The following is a 10797-nucleotide window of genomic DNA, read 5'->3' as shown; positions in this document are numbered from 1 at the left end:
TCAAGGACTGTGGCATCCTCTGAGACTGCCTGGTCTACTGCTTGTGTTGTGGCAGAAGAAACAAACAAACAGAGCAAAGTAAAGATGAGATGGTCCTCTGAGATTTGGGTTTCTTACTGTCTCTTTCATGAGTAATGAATGGGGTGACCACACAGACTTGGAATATCTTGTGATGCTTGAATCCACTGCTGACTTTCAAGTAGGCAGAATGCAGGATTGTATGGGATTCACTGGCAATGTTAGCGAGTCAGTTAGGGAGGCTTCAAGGTAAACTAAGAGTTTTTATTGCTTACACAGAGGGGAAAAATAATTAACAGCTGCTCTTTACTCTCACTGGTGGCATATACAACAGAGTCCTAAGAAACTCCTGGAAATGCTTGGGTATCCAGATCTGCTGTCTCGAGACCCTTTTATGAGTATGAATTTAATTTTCAGGAACAGTAGTGAAGCTCCTGTTCTATGTGCATGCCTGAGATGACCGTATATCCCAAGGTAATTTCCCATTGACCTGGGTGGTCTCAACCACCTGAAGGGAGAAGTCTTTCTACTGAGAGATGACATACAAAGCTGATGCAATGGATGTTAGCTGATATAATAATACAAATACAAACATGCTATGTTCCAGAGTTCATGTCTTTCTGTTCTGTTTCATCCTTGAGTTTTCTGAGCTTAATTCTCAGAACTCTATAATTAATGCTTTAAAGATTTATTGAAGCAAAGAAAATAAGGGCTTTCTTCCACACTACGCAAGGAGTAATGGGAACAGCTATTTACTATGCAAAGGGCATTTAGTCCTGTCTTCTGTGCCTACTGTGTGAATCACTGAAGTTGTATGTCTTTTCTGTGATGGAAGCAGCAAACTTGAGTATCCCCAAAGATAAAGTCTAGCTATTTCTCCTACTGAAGTGTACTGCCAAATCAAAATAAAAATTAAGAGATTTAGAGACTGAGATTTAGAAAGGAGAGAGGAGAGGAGAGGAGAGGAGAGGAGAGGAGAGGAGAGGAGAGGAGAGGAGAGGAGAGGAGAGGAGAGGAGAGGAGAGGAGAGGAGAGGAGAGGAGAGGAGAGGAGAGGAGAGGAGAATGACTACTTCAGATTCAGAAAGGAGGAAGCAACCTAAATTCTGTGAAAGAAATATGATGGTAAGGCAGAATAGTGATGTTCTGTGTTTCCTCATGATTGCTCTGGCTGTTCTTCATATATGATGATATTAACACCATACAAGAGACAGTTTTCTCATTTTATCTGGCATACCAACTCCAGTATCATTGAGAACTGGTAAAACATACCTTATGGTAGAAGAATTAAGTTCTTTATTTCTACTTGCTATACCCATACGTGAACACTAAAGACAAAACAAATCCTTATGATTTCATTTTGTGGCTATGACACTGTCTTCCACTTTGCTGCCTTGGACAAATTATTTGGATATTGCCTCTGAAGTTCCTTTTTGTCTGCTTAATTGTCTCCCCTCAGAGGGTATCAGCAACACTCTGAAGATCATGTATGGACTTTGAATGACTGTGTAATTAATGAATACCTTCACACCATCCTTCCATGAAAGTAGAAGGTATTTTTCTTTTCTTAGCAGAGAGAGAATTATGAAGTATTTGAGGTAGTTGTGAAGATGGAAGACCTTATAGAATTACTTTGTGCTGCACATTTATAAGAGGTACTCTAAGGGAAGCAGAAAGGGAGGATTTCTGTCTCCAGCGCTGTCATGGTCTGGTACCTTTCATTAGCAGCAAATAACTTTTTTCAACCACTATAAAGTATAAAAGTCAAAGCTGATAAACACTTAAAAATATACTATGAAAGAAAGCCAGCTTTTGAAACAAACTATGAAAGAAATCCAACTCCCTTTGAAGCAGACAACAACATCATAAAGAGGAAAAAGCATAAGAAAAATGGAGAAAACTAAATAAAAAAATTAATGACTAAAAGAAAATCCAACCCCAGATATGAAACAAAAGGAAGCTGCATGCAGAAATCTATACATACTAAAAGGAGAATTACAACAGAATCAAACAATAACTTTGCAGTCTTCTCCACAGGCACAGAGCTTGTTCTGACCACAGTGCTCTGTGCCTGGTGAGAATGCAGAGTGTGTTAGAACAATGAAGGTCTTTGAAGATTAATAGTTTATAAAGTCAGAAGGGATTTGTTGAACTTTCCACTGAAAACAAGTTTTGGATCTTTAGCCAATATCAGACCACAAAATGTCACTCAATATCAAGCCTAAGGTATAAAGACTTAGTTTTATAAATTTTTAGTTTTGTCCTGATTTTAATGAACTATAGCTTTCTCAAATGAAATGGATAGCTAAATATAAGAAATTTGGAATTACAAGGACTACTACTTACGGAGTAATCATGATGTTTAATAAAGGAACTGCAAGGCTAGCCTTATTCTTCTTTTTCCCAAATGTAAATAGAAAGGATGCTTTATTTATTTATTTTTAATCAGAAATATTTGGTACTCAGAAGAAAACTGAAGTTGCAGATGACCATGATATTTGGAGACCAAATTTATTTTATTGAAGAAGACATTATATTGGAAGACAGTTATTTAAAGAGCTTCTTTTCCCCAAAGCAGATTCACCTCAATAACTACAGAGCTTAGTGTAATATTGGCTGAATCTCAGAGTAGCTTAGAGATAGCTAATTATTAATGTCTGCAGTGAGACTGACAAGAAATAGTGAATCTTTCATTACTCTTCCACTTTGCCATGAGGAACCTCCTATTACCACAGAACAAAGTGATGGAATCATGTACTTGCTTTAAGCTCCCAAGGTCTTGGGAGAAAGTTTGTTCAACATAAATCTCATGGAATCATGGAGTCATTTGAGTTAGAAAGCTCTTAAAGGTTGTCTAGTCCAACTCCCCTGCAATGAACAGGGACATCCACAGCTAGATCAAGTTGCTCAGAGCCCCCTCCAGTCTGATCTTGAATGTCTCCAAGGATAGGGCATCAACCACATCTCTAGGAAACTTCTTCCAGTGTTTAATTACCCTTATTGTAATAAATAAACAAATAAATAAATAAAAATCCTTATATCCAATCTAAATCTCCCCTCTTTTAGTTTGAAACCATTTCCCCCCATCCTATCACAACAGGTCCTGCTAAAGAGTCTGTCCCCTTCTTTCTTACAGCCCTCCTTTAGAAACTGAAAGACCACAAACAGGTCCTGATGGAGACTTCTCTTCTCCACGGTGAACAGCCCCAGTTGTCTCAGTCTGTCCTCATAGGAGAGGTGTTCCAGTCCTCTGATTATCTTTGTGGCCCTTCTCTGGATGCACTCCAACAAGTCTATGTCTTTCCTGTACTGAAAACTCCACATCTGGATACAGTACTCCAGATGAGATCTCATCAGCGCAAAGTAGAGAGGCAGGATCATCTCCCTTGAACTGCTGACCATTATTCTTTTTGATGCACAGTAAGATTGGCTTTCTGGGTTGCAAGGGCTGGCTCATGTTGAACTTAGCATTCACCATTCAAGCCCAAGTCCTTTTCATCATAGCTGTGCTCTATCCTTTTACCTTGCAGCCTGTATTGATAGTGAGGGTTTCTGCAATCCAGATGCAAGACCTTGCGCTTGGCTTTGTTGAACCTTGAGAACTCTTGAGATTCTCCTAGGCCCACTGCTCGAGCCTCTCTGCATGGCATCTTTTCCCTCAGGTGTTTTGACCACACCACACTTCTTAGTATCATCCTCAAACTTTCTGAGAGTGTACTTGATTCCACTGTCAACGTTGTTGATGAAGATATTACAGAGTATCAGTCCGAGTACAGACCTCTGAGGGACACCTCTCATTACCAACCTCCATCTGGACATTGAGCCACTGACCACCACTCTCTGGGTATGATCTTACAACCAGTTCCTCATCCATGGAACAATCCACCCATCAAATCGATCTTTCCAATTTGGAGAGAAGGATGTCCATGTTAATATTCATGTCTGAGAAAAGACAGGAAAAAAAAACCAAAACAGCTTGTTCAGCATGATCAATCACGGTTTCCCCAAGGAAGACCAGCAGAAGTCCTTCACGATATGCTGAGAAAAATCTCAGCAACAGAGACATCATGATGCATATCTGAGCCACAGTTCCTCCCATCTATGCACTTCCCTTGTCCCACTAGAGGCGTGGGCTTTGGGGTGCTAACAATACTGAGTAATGGGTGTAGATGGTCATGGTTAAACTGCAGGGATTTGCAGAGAAGCAGGTTACATACTGGCTGATAACAAGCAGTAATTAAAAGTTGGGTGCTCTGGATGATGAGCAGAAGGCATAAAGTGTGGTGGACTCCCTTCCTTGAGCGAGATGTTGGCATTCAGAATTAGTAAAAGTCCCTAATGCTCTCACCTTTGTCACCAGTGAAAGGCACACAGTGGAGTCACTTTTTCTGCAGTGTTTCTACAGACTTTCTGTTCTCTTAACCACCTGAATTCAGAAACAGAATTTTTTTGTTATCTGGCACACATGCATTGTTAGTTTCAAGAGACCATCTCAGGTGTAGATGATTTGCTCTGAAATAGGGGTTGTAAGCTTTATATTGAAGTAAATATGTGGGGTTGATGTCTGTGATACACAACATTGCTGCAAATTGGAAAAGAATTCAGCTTCCATTTCTAAGAACTTTCTAACTGCTCCAGCATCTTGACTTGTTCGACACATCCTCTACACTGTGCACAGAGCCCTGAGTAACCTGACATACTGTCACAACAGAAAATAAGAAATTTTGCTTTCATTAAAACACTGGAGTAAATTTGCTCAATAATTAACAGTTATATTTGTCAGATAGGTGGTATGTTCTACTATATATGTTCAGAAAGGGACCAAAAGCTAACACATATGCTATCCATTTTGTGAGTATGAAATAAATTGATTAAGCATTGACGTAGATCATGATAGAATTTATATTCAAGGCCTCTAGTGTATTTTTTACTTAAAGAGTAATACCTGCATGGTTTTTACTTCAAAAATGGTTGGCAAACTCCTTATTAACTGCACTCATAAGCCAACATGGTGGGCACTACTAGCAGGATATTTTATTTTAAGGTACTAAAATCTGTGATTAAGCAATGATATATGGCCTTCTTTAAACTTAGAACTGAGGGGCTTTTTTAATAGGAGTGTTTTTGGATAGGCTAATTGAAGTTAAAATTGACTGATTTATGATTTAATTTGCAAAATCTTTTGCCACGCCTTCCATGATGAAACATACATTTTCCTTTTTCCCACTGAGGTATATTTTCCATTACTGTTATGCTAATATAACATTAGAAAAGCAGTTGCTGTCTCGAACATCACCGAAAGGCTATTTCTTTTTGGGTAGCTGTTGCAATTATATATTTAAAATGCTCTTCCTTCACCTTTTTCTCTGTCCAAACAGTAAAATAAAATAAAATAAAATAAAATAAAATAAAATAAAAATAAAAAGTTCCTAGAGCATCTCAAAAGCTTGCAGCAATTCTTGCCTTCCCTCTTGCACAGAACATTGGGTAGTGTTGCAGAGTAAGAATTATTGTTCCTACAATATCCATAGGTAAATTAACAAAAGAGCTATATTTCAGGCTGTAGTGTTTGCTTATCAGTATTGTATTTATCTTATACACTTTCTTGAAGATACCTATGAGCCTGTTGTTACAACAGATAGAGATTTCTTTATCAAGTAGTGTTTCACAGACCCTTATATTACACTGACTGATTCTTTTTTTTGGGGGGGGGGGGGAGGGAGTTATGATTCCTACTTACATTCTTGAAAACAGTGTCCACAGATGTTATGAAACAGATGTAGGATGAAGGAAAAATCAGACACACAGTCCCACAACAGCAAAAGCATTTCTTTCTATTTGCAAGCAAGAGAAATCTGTCTGAAGGCTTCATTGCAGACAGCTCTTCTGTAAAAGTTTACTTTTTAGTTTTTCGGGGGAGAATTAATTCAACACTTTCTTCTATGTTTTATCTGGTTTTGATAAGTGCATTTTCTTGAAATCTAGAATCTACTTTGGACATTTTAGCTGAATACCATTATAAAATGGTTTTCCTGCTGAGAAAGCTCAAAGATCAGCTCGCTATTTATTTGTTAATACTATTAACAGTTCTGAGGAATGGTAACCAGTCAGTCAGGCTCAAACAAAGCAAATTAGTAATCTTGGAATTTTAATATGCTATAATTCATACAAGGACCATTTGTTAGGGAATATGAATGGTCTGAGGTGAACCTGGTTTTATATTTAAACAGAAAAAGCTAACTTCCCTTCCCTAAATGGATGGGAGGATGGTCTTGGGAACAGATAACAGATCAAACAGAGAATGGCTCAATTTAAAGATTTCTAAATAAAGCAGAAAGTATGGCCATGGTGAGAAATGCTTTCTGGTTCCACAGGTACACTTCCAGAAGAAATTCCCTGTGTAATTCATGTACTTGCTTAGCAAAGCATCCATTCAAATACTGTTAACATTCAGTGGTGGCTTCACTGTGCTAAGAATTATTCCCATAGCTGAAGAAATGAGAAACTTTAAGAACATAACAAAATGACATACTTTTATGGATGTGAATTAAAACAGAGTTAAAGTACTCTGTGATCATCCTGACATGCTAGATAACACTCCTGTTAAAATCCTAACTCTATATCAGCTAATTATAAGAAACTGCTCTCTTTTGAATCTAACCTCAGTGAGCTGTCTCAACTCCTAGGCATTTGTATGACTACACAATATCTTAATGCCTTGCCAATTTTTCTGTGTCATCATTCTGAAGAAAGAATTTATCATTCCTATTCTGTAGCTGGGAGAAAGAGCAAACCCCTCAAAAGAGAACTGGACCAAACTTTGAGTAGGAACTTTCAGAAATATCCAGCTTTGAAAGCTAAATGGATAGTTGGGTCCTCTTGGAACTGGTTCTAGAATTGTATGAGACTGATCAGTATTAAAAACTAGGCTCGAAATAAAATTACTACAGTTGCAGAGGAAGTTTTTAACATGACAAGGCAAAGGACACAGGAAATCTCCCATGACCCTAATCACTTAGGCCATTATTCTCTGATGATATTATATCTAACAGAAAAGCAGAGCATTTAGAAACTTGTGCATCTGTCTATCTACATCTGCCTATGTCTGTAACCTGGATTTATAAAATTTTGCTCAGAAATCCAAGAATCAAATACATCACTGCAATACTTTATGAATCTGATATTGTTTGCACAAGGAGTTAATAAAACCCAATAAACTCCAATAAATGTACTTTATTATTGTTTCAAGTTTTCTTTTCCAGATTTTAATGCAATCTGGAGATGTGTCAGCTTCTTGTATTTGTTTCACTTAAAGACTAAAAAATATCTAGGATTAGTGGGACACTCCCAACTAGGCCAGAGCATGTTATTATGTGTCAAAGTTTGATGCAGCAAGGAGCAGTAATTGCTGAGCTTTGACAGCATCTTCTCCATGCTATGGGCGGTTGAGGGTGTGTATGCTTGTATTTGTTCTATGCATGTCTGTCATAACTTGCTTCAGGGATTCAGCCAACCATTTGTCTGCAGCCTAACTTAATAATAACTATGACAGCTGAAGAAGGGGGCTGAAGCAAAAAGGTAAAGCTGTACAGAGCTTGGAAAGTATAAAACTAGAAGGGGAAATAATATTTAGAGGGCTTACACTGTGGAGCAATAGCATTCAATTCAGAAGGGAAAACTGGTGAGGAATTACAGTATTCCTGTCACTACAGGGACATTTGCAGACTGCTCTGGACAAAAGTATTGGAATATGTAGTGTATGAAGCCATGTGGCTTTTTTGATTCTTCGTACAGCTTTATTATAATCATGGAAAGCTGTACTGAAAAATCTTTCTCACAGCCAAGCTATTCTGTTGCAGTTTTGCAATTGCTACATAACCCATAATTTTGTTTCATCATCCAGCCTTTACCCATGGCACATTTGCTAGTCAGTCCATGCTATGGAAAAAACACGGGTTAGCATCCACCTCTTACCCTGCACAAAAAAGGCTCTGTGGTTTAGATGTTTCCAAACATGTATGAGACATGGATTAAGTATCTTTCACTATTGCTCTTCCACTTGTCTGAGTCTCATACATGAGCCCTGTAATCCCTCTATCTGTGTTACAGGCTCTTTTCTGCTGAGCAGAAATGCTGCTCTTGGCCATTTTATAGCTGCTCTGACAGAACCCAGTAAGGGTTCCAGGGGACAAGCAGCAAGCATGTGCTTCCCATTTCATGAACATACCCTGATGAGTATCTTCATGGTCTGGGTGTCCTACACATTTGTTGATTACTGTATGCAATATCAAAATAAACCAGGAGTTTCTGGGAAAGCTTAAAAATCTCTGTGAATACAAAAGTGTAGTTCAGTGAATCTGACCTTGTATCTTGTCCTGACCAGTAGCCAAATTGGATGGTAAAGAATGAGTGTAGCACAAATGCAGTCACACTTTCCCAGAACACTCTCCTTGTCTACACGATTTGTGATGCAGGATCATCCTAGGCTAGAGGCAGAGGGGAATAAAGGAGCTCACAGCTGCCAGAAGTGGCAGTGGCACATCACAGCTCCTCAGGCACTCCAATGGAAGTTAGAGAAAACAGATGTCTTCCCCTATAGCACACAAAATAATTAAAATCTGGGGAGGTAAATGAAGGTAAAAGATGTGAGAAATGGTCAAGACTATTTGCATATCTTATTTTCACCACTAGATGTTCAAAATTTTAGCATATTTATACACATAGTAAATCCATTCTTTCCTGTAGCTATTCTGGATTTGATATCTTTCCTGCATTTTAACATACGAGAGCAAATGTATTCAGATATTTTAATCATACAGATATTATGCTTCATTCTTCTTGCCTAAACAGTGCTTTATCTGCATCATGTTTTTCCCTCAATTTGTCAATGTTACAGAAAAGTAAGAAATTTCTACTAAGTCTTTTGCAAATAATGCATTGTTTCAGATCAAAGGCAAAAATAGAGTTACTCAGTGGAATTACAAGATGAAACCTTGCATAGATTCAAGACTTCTCTAACTGCAAGCCCTTGACTTTGGAAGTAACAAAAGCAGTCATGAAAAAATTCAAATCTAGGTGATATCAAAATTTCCTGAATGATCCAGTGCAAAACTTTAGCTCTGACTCATGATTTATGTGAGAAAAGCCTTTTGTGTCCCAAGCTGCCTTTGTTGCATGCTTATATTCATATAGAGAAAAAGTTAATGTATGGAGCAAAGCTCTTGAAAATCCATGGAAATATCCACATACATCTGATAAATTCTGCTATTGTCCCTCTAACACAGATCTGTGGGAATCACTTGCTATACTAGTTGACTGCATCTTGAGCTCAGAATTTCAGCCAGCTGTGGCTAGAAAAAAAGCAGAAGAGAAACTAGGAAATTCTTAACTGCCCCTTAATATTCTCCTTGTCTATTCTATAGCTTGGTTAGGCAGGTTGTTCTAGTTGTCAGATATCTGCAACAATTTAAATTAAAACTGTGTGTAGACTTTATTTTTCTGTGTTCATTTAAGTATTTATCATCTTTAGAAGTGATATTCTCCTATGAATAGATATTCTCCTAATTCTCCTATGAAGTAGATATTCTCCTATGGATATGCTTGTTGGGGGGAAATTCTCCTTAAAAGTGGACTGCAACAACCTGAAACTGAGAATACTTGAGTTGAAACCAGGACTAAGATAATGGTACTCTGTCCTAGTTTAGGAGCCAGTAGTTTTCAGAACCTGGCTGATACAGCTGCAAAATATGGGGCAAAAGTTTTGTCAAGGTGGACAGCAGAAAACCTAGTCTATTCTGCTGAGACAGATATTTAATTTATCATAGAATCGTAGAATTGTAGAATCGTAGAATCATAGAATGGCCTGGGTTGAAAAGGACCACAATGATCATCTAGTTTCAACCCCCCTGCTGTGTGCAGGGTTGCCAACCACCAGACCAGGCTGCCCAGAGCCACATCCAGCCTGGCCTTGAATGCCTCCAGCAATGGGGCATCCACAACCTCCTTGGGCAACCTGTTCCAGTGTGTCACCACCCTCTGTATGAAAAATTCCCTGCTAATATCCAACCTAAACCTCCCCTGTCTCAGTTTAAGACCATTCCCTGTTGCAGTAGGCGCTTGACAGGGATACGTGCTGTACGGGATAGGCCTCTCCCTAAGCACAGTGAAAGGGTGCTGTTGTCCTCAGACAGACTGTCCTTGCTAACGAAGTAAACAAGATAAGAAGATGAAGGAATGAGGAGACAATAGGAGTCAAATAAGGAATATTAGTAAGGGGCTAACATCCAGTACGGACGAATCAGGACAGGGCATGATAGCTTAGTAAAGGTATATAAGCTGTGCTTAGTAGTGAGTAGACGCCATTTTGCTGCTCATCATACTGGTGTGCGTCTGCAGTCATTTGGCCCTGATCAGGTAATTGGTCAGTGTGCGCAAGAGGGCTAACACAGGAGGCCAACATTGCAGTTGCAGAAGACAACAATTTCCCCTTGTCCTATCACTTTCCACCCTTGTAAACAACCATTCCCCCTCCTGTTTATATGCTCCCTTCAAGTACTGGAAGGCCACAATGAAGTCTCCCCAGAGACTTCTCTTCTCCAAGCTAAACAAACCCAGTTCCCTCAACCTTTCCTCATAGGAAAGGTGCTCTAAGCCTTTGATCATCTTAGTGGCCCTCCTCTGGACCCAGTCCAAGAGCTCCATGTCCTTCCTGTACTGGTGGTCCCAGGCCTGGACACAGTACTCCAGATGGGGTCTCGCAAGAGCTGAGTAGAGGGAGACA

The 10797-nt window shown here is 39.0% G+C and overlaps 1 long non-coding RNA gene across 1 annotated transcript in view; it reads right to left on the bottom strand.

The window, feature by feature from the left end:
* Positions 1–2512: 2512 nt before the first annotated feature.
* LOC121106532 overlaps positions 2513–10797 on the bottom strand; it is a 49189-nt gene continuing 40904 nt past the window's right edge. Inside the window, exon 2 of the long non-coding RNA XR_005845079.2 lies at positions 2513–3959. This is a non-coding gene — a long non-coding RNA (uncharacterized LOC121106532). The remainder of the gene's footprint in view (positions 3960–10797) is intronic.

The sequence above is a fragment of the Gallus gallus genome, chromosome 1 (assembly GCF_016699485.2).
Source record: "Gallus gallus isolate bGalGal1 chromosome 1, bGalGal1.mat.broiler.GRCg7b, whole genome shotgun sequence".
NCBI lineage: Eukaryota > Metazoa > Chordata > Aves > Galliformes > Phasianidae > Gallus > Gallus gallus.
This window is presented reverse-complemented; position numbering and strand designations above follow the sequence as displayed.